This window comes from Podarcis gaigeae (assembly GCF_964106915.1).
Source record: "Podarcis gaigeae genome assembly, chromosome: 12".
In the NCBI taxonomy this organism is placed as follows: Eukaryota; Metazoa; Chordata; class Lepidosauria; order Squamata; family Lacertidae; genus Podarcis; species Podarcis gaigeae.
The window spans coordinates 29,400,642-29,406,642 of NC_139688.1; the positions used below are offsets into that span (position 1 = coordinate 29,400,642).

General features: G+C 40.9%; 1 long non-coding RNA gene across 1 annotated transcript; it reads left to right on the forward strand.

The window, feature by feature from the left end:
- Positions 1-2,740: 2,740 nt before the first annotated feature.
- Positions 2,741-4,126, forward strand: LOC310828549. Its single transcript, XR_014557019.1, has 2 exons — positions 2,741-3,571; positions 3,605-4,126. It is a non-coding gene; the product is annotated as an uncharacterized lncRNA (long non-coding RNA).
- Positions 4,127-6,001: the final 1,875 nt, after the last annotated feature.

Genomic DNA, 6,001 nt, shown 5'->3' on the forward strand with positions numbered 1-6,001 from the left:
CAAATATTTAGAAATACACATGGCCCCATTTATATTAATTACAGCCTAGCTAGTATTTAGAATAAAGGAACATTTTGGTTGTGTTAAATTTGTCAGATCCTGGGGCGATGGTAATAGTGCAGGAATTAAAACTAATGTCTTTGTGCTAAGACTGGATTTTCTGGGTGAAAAACCCATTAGTGTATATTCCCCAAATGGTTGAACAGCCCTTCCCAGGGAACTCTGGGAATTGTTGCTCAGGGAGGGGAATAGGGGTCTCCTATCATCTCTCAGAACATTTAACAAACTGCAACTCTCAGAATTCTTTGGTGAAGCTGGCTGAAATTCCAACTACAATTCTTTGATTCTATGGCATTTTAAATCTTCATCTTCTGGAGTAGCTAAGACTCCAATATCAAGATTTGGAAGGAAGAATCTTTGGGTCGTCATTATTCTGCTGAAGTTTTATGTCATGGCAGCTAACGTTGGTATTAATTTTTCTCTCTTTCCTAATTACAAAAATCATTACATCTGTACTTAATTAGCCTCATATTTTTGTACTAATTAACTTTCACATGCCATTGACAGCTGTTAATGCCCTTTTTGGATGGTGGCAAACGACATTTTTCATTTATTTATGTTCAGTTTGACTACACTTAGTTGTATCCAACTAAGTTCTACTCATTGAACTTAACTCATAACCCATTGAACTTAATGGACTTAAGTTAGTCATCTCCATTCATTTCAGTGGGGCTACTCTGAGGATGACTAATATTTGGATAATGTGATGCTTCCCCAAGTCCTTCTGTTGTTGCTGTTGCCCCAGTTCCTTCTCAGGCAAACAAATGAGTGAGTCAGTATGTTCTGTAGGATAACTTAGAGCCCAACAGAAGGTACTCAGACTGGATCCAGACTACAGCATTTATTTGCCATTATGAATAAGAAAGATGTTTCTTTGTTAATCATTCTTCAAACCTTTGCCTGCAATCGCGTTCTTTGTTAAAGAGCATAGACGACAATGACGTTAAAGGTGCGTAAATACAGCATCTCTATTATTTTGATGACAGTCTTTGGCATCAGGCGTGAACAGCTCAAGGTCCCCATCGAACGTTTTTAAGATTGACAGATGAGGCAAGATGAACTCTCCCACTCACTGTGCTGAAAATGAAAAGCTGGTGTGGGCTGGCGCATTTTCGGTCATGATGACTGCAACTTTGCTGCGTGGCTGCCTTTATTTTATTTTGAGAGCTCCACAAATTGTACTTCTCCACCTTCCAATTGTCCTTTACTTCCCTGACACTTCCGTGGTGAGCCCACCTGTGTGAAGATTTAACCAAGGTCTTCATGGTATGTTTTGAGTGTTCACCGTACAGAAAGTACCTTATATTTTTCATATTAAGTCTTTACTGGTGTAGCCAACCTTCTACCCTCTGGTAGACTACAACTAGGGCTTTTTTTCAGCCAGAACCCATTGGAACTCAGTTTTGGCACCTCTCAGGAAAGTATTCATGGTGAGTTCTGGCACCTCTTTTTCTAGAAAAATAGCACTGACTAGAACTTTCATCAGCCTCAACTGGCATGACCAACGACCAGGGATGATGGTCTGGAATTGTAGTCTAAAACATCTAGACTGTATAATGTTATATGTCCAAACTATAGACATATATGAGGCTCACATGACACTTGTCGGCTCCAGGCACCATAAAAACAGGCACTGGCATAATATCCTAGAAGCAATAATAGCAAAGCAGATATTAGCAGAAAGCTGTAGCTCAGTGGTAGAGCTTCTGAGTTCCACACAGAAGGACCAGGTCCAATGCCCGCTATTTCCACGTAGGGTCCTGAGCACATTATTTGTATCAGTACCAGACTTTTTAATAATGTGGTCCATGTCACATCCTCTTAAGGATTTCCAGTTATCTAACTATTATAACCTGGTTGCTAATAAAAGCTGGCAAAACGCTGAAAATGCAGGGTCATATTGTCCATAAGTAAAGATTACGGTAAAGCCAACTCCAAGCCTTTTGTTATATTTTATCCAGGTATCTATCTCTCTAATTTCTTTGAATGCTGCCTCCCTGAATGTGGCTACCTTTTCACAGGTCCACCACATGCACCCACTCCATGAAATTGCAGGGTGAGTGGGCCAGACAAACTGGAGTGAGGTGCCCCTTCTGCAGAATTTTCCATGCCCTCTCTTTCATCGAGGCTGACACTGATTTGAAGGGGAACTTGCCCCACATGGCAGCCCAGTCTGCCTCTTGGATAGAAGATTGCCAGTCTGACTACCAGATAAGTCACAGCCCATTAGCTGCACCCAGGTCCTGCTGGAGTAATATTTTATGTATATATCCTTTGAGACTGACCCATGGTCCAACCTTCAGGAATATTTTGAAAACAATGAAGTTCAGAGCTCACCTGCATTATGAAAGTCTCATCTTTCAACAGGGAAATGTTCAAGCACCATGTGCCAGAGGATTTAACCACATTAGGCATCTGCATCACAAGGGAAACCAGAGCACATGATCTGAAAGAGCAGTTGTATTACTATGAATTGCAGCAACATATTGAGATAAGGAAGAGGCGGCAAGAAAAAAAAGTCTAACCAAAAGCAATTTTGAGACATTGACAGGGAAAATAATAATAATGACCAGCTGGAATGGAGACAGCTCTGTCTGTTGGCCCAGCTACACATTATTTTATTGGACACATCAGTGCCTCAAATAAAATATTGTGTATTTAGGCCAACAGACAGAGCTGTCTCCATTCCAGCTGGTCATTATACAAACAATTATGTAACCCTAATATTTGATTGCATTTATTTGCCTACGTTTACTTCTTGTCCCCCTGCCGCTTCCTTTTAATTTTGTGTTGTGCCTAGTAGGTTGTAAGCTTGCAGGCCCCAAATTTTAGGTGTTTTTAATATGAAATTATTAGTAGTATTAGTATTTCTTTTCTTTTCACCTTTAAGTGAAATAGGCACATTTCTGCACCCACAACCAAGTGTATAAAGAAAATTCTGTTCCTCATTGCCACTTTGAAGGCTGGCAGAAGTACATTAGGCATTGTCAGGGGCTTGTTGTATTCTTATTGTTTGAAGTGTTGGCCATCCACAGCATCTCACAAACAGCTTTTGATTTTCCCACCCTGTTTTTAAAAAAGCAATTTTCACTGTGACAGGTGGGGCTATTCTTGAAACATAAGTCCAAAAGGCCTCCCAAGGGCACTGAACTAGTCATGCCTATAAGTCTATACCAATATTATACAAATCCAAGGAATATAGATTCCTCCATGACTACTGTAGCCTTCTTAGACTTTACCGACTGGTGGGGTCTGCGTTGCTCCCGGGAGGGAGAAAGGAAGTCAAATGACACCGATGTTGATTCAGAGAAAGAGTTTATTCTGCTCTCCGGATAGCAGAAGGCACTTGCATGGTCAGTTCACAGCAAGTCCAAAGAAATGAGAGATTCCATGCAGTATATATATCCTCCAGGCACCCTCTCCCCCTTCCCCAGGAATCCAGCCACGTAAGCTTATACACGTAAGTTGACATCACAGATGTTCCTGCTCCTGTACTCTTAACCATAAAAGGGTGTTCCTGTTCCTTTACTCTTGACCATAAAAGGGTTTCCTGTTCCTGTATTCCTTGTCTTGGGGTAAGAAGGTCACCAACTCTAAGAGTACTCCTGGTGCCGTTCCCGGGGGGCTGAGAAGGTCTGTGCGTCATTGTGGTCAGGATGTAAGATAAGACCCAGATGTGTCATCCCTGCTCCACTTTGGAACTGACAAGGCCATTCATTAGGCGTCACGGACTGATAAAGGAGAGAGCTTTGTTTATACAGCTGTGTTCTTGTTATACATTTGCTCAAGAGCTCAAGTTAATGGTTTTTAGCTAATGCACCCTTGGAGAAGGAAAAATGGGATTTGGGGGCCCATTTCAGACTGACTGCACATTCAGATTTTAGATTTGGGAAACCCATTCCTTCACCACCAGGCAGAAGTGACCAGGGAATGCTCTGTCATCATTAGGACATTCTGTACTTTATATTGCCACAAGTTGAGAATGACATACAAAAGATCTGTTTATTGCACATTCTTTTTTCTTTTTAAAATATATTTCTATTAAAGATTTCTTAGTTTACAAAAATATGTGCATTGTCCTTTTTTCCAGTTGTGTTTTCTACAGATCAGCTTCATTTCTTTTTAATTTCTTGTGAGACATTATAGGATTAGAATTTCTGAGGGCATATTTGCTTGCGGCTCAGGTCAGCTTGACCTGATTTGCTAGGATGCATCTTTACACACACTCGATAAATCCACCTACAGCAACACTGATAGTAAATTGAATACAGTGCAATTAACTAAGGTAAAATAATCTGTAAGATACCTCTGGTAGGATATTTATGTTTTTCATCCATTACAATTGTTAGTGACACCCCCAACCCCACCCAGTCTTTCCAGAGGACAGAATATGAAACCAGCAATGTTTCAAAGAATACCTAGTCTTTCCTTTTATTATGGAAAACTAAAGATAGGATGCTGACTTAAGAGTGCAATCCTAAATATGTCTACTTAAATGTAAATCCCGCTGAGATCAATGGGTTTTACTCCCAGGCAAATAGGATTAGGACTGCAGCTTAGTCACACTGAAATCGATGGGACGTATTTGTTGTTGTTGTTTAGTCATTTAGTCGTGTCCGACTCTTTGTGACCCCATGGACCAGAGCACGCCAGGCACTTCTGTCTTCCACTGCCTCCCGCAGTTTGGTCAAACTCATGCTGGTAGCTTCAAGAACACTGTCCAACCATCTCATCCTCTCTCGTCCCCTTCTCCTTGTGCCCTCCATCTTTCCCAACATCAGGGTCTTTTCCAGGGAGTCTTCTCTTTTCGTGAGGTGGCCAAAGTACTGGAGCCTCAGCTTCAGGATCTGTCCTTCCAGTGAGCACTCAGGGCTGATTTCCTTAATGGAGAGGTATGATCTTCTTGCAGTCCATGGGACTCTCAAGAGTCTCCTCCAACACCAGTGGGACATATTAATCATGATTAATTGAAATCCTACTGATTTTGATGTTACTAAAGAATAACTAACTTTGTCTGGATCCAATTCGATGACTTGCAAATTCTGGGATGATTTTTCTGGCACTTCATTTGGATATATAGTCTCTCTTGGTAAAAGTAATCTGGTTGGCCAAAATTATTGCACATGTCAGCATATCTATCTAAATCTGAAGGCATAGGAGCCCAGAATCTTGCTGCAGGTCTGGGGTTGGACTTGGGTCCTTTGACAGAAGAAAGGTGTAAGAAACTAAGTAATTATCTTGCAGGTGCCCAGTGGGTCGATTTGCTTAATAAGATATGGTCCTAAGGTAATCACTGTTAGCAAAGTCACTTAAATAATGCAAATGTCCAGAGAAAAAATAACACTTTACTGACGAAACTGAATGAAAACAGTGTCTAATTTGAAGAGAAAACTTGTTTGTGGTGAGCACAAACAGGAACACCATTGCTCTGCCCCACCAATCCCAAAGGGCACCAACCATCACTGCCTCCTCTGGGTTTGAGTGCTAACTCCAATCTGCGAAAACCTTGGTATGAAGCCTGTGACACAGGTCCTGTTGCAATGGTTGATTTATTTATGGTTTATTCTTTCCTATTACTGAGTTTTATTTTAAATGTCTCATATTTTATTTACCGTTTCTTTCCCTTCTCTTTCCCCAAGATTCCAGAGCATCAATATTTGAAAAAGTGTCCACATGTTTAATTTGTTTCCTTTAAAAAGTGAGCAGGCAAAATCTTAATAGCAGAAATAAACATCAACAGGTTTCTGTGGGTGTGTTTTGATTTCAAACCCGTCTTTCTTCGAAGTAATGTTCCCAGGGTGGATTACAGTATAAAACAGGGTTGCCATTTGTCCCAGAAAAGTAGGACATGTCCTCTTTTGGAGGACCAACATGCCAATCTGGGCGGATTTTTTCATTTTAAAGGAAATGTCTGGGTTTGGGGGGATTGTTTGGGCTCAGG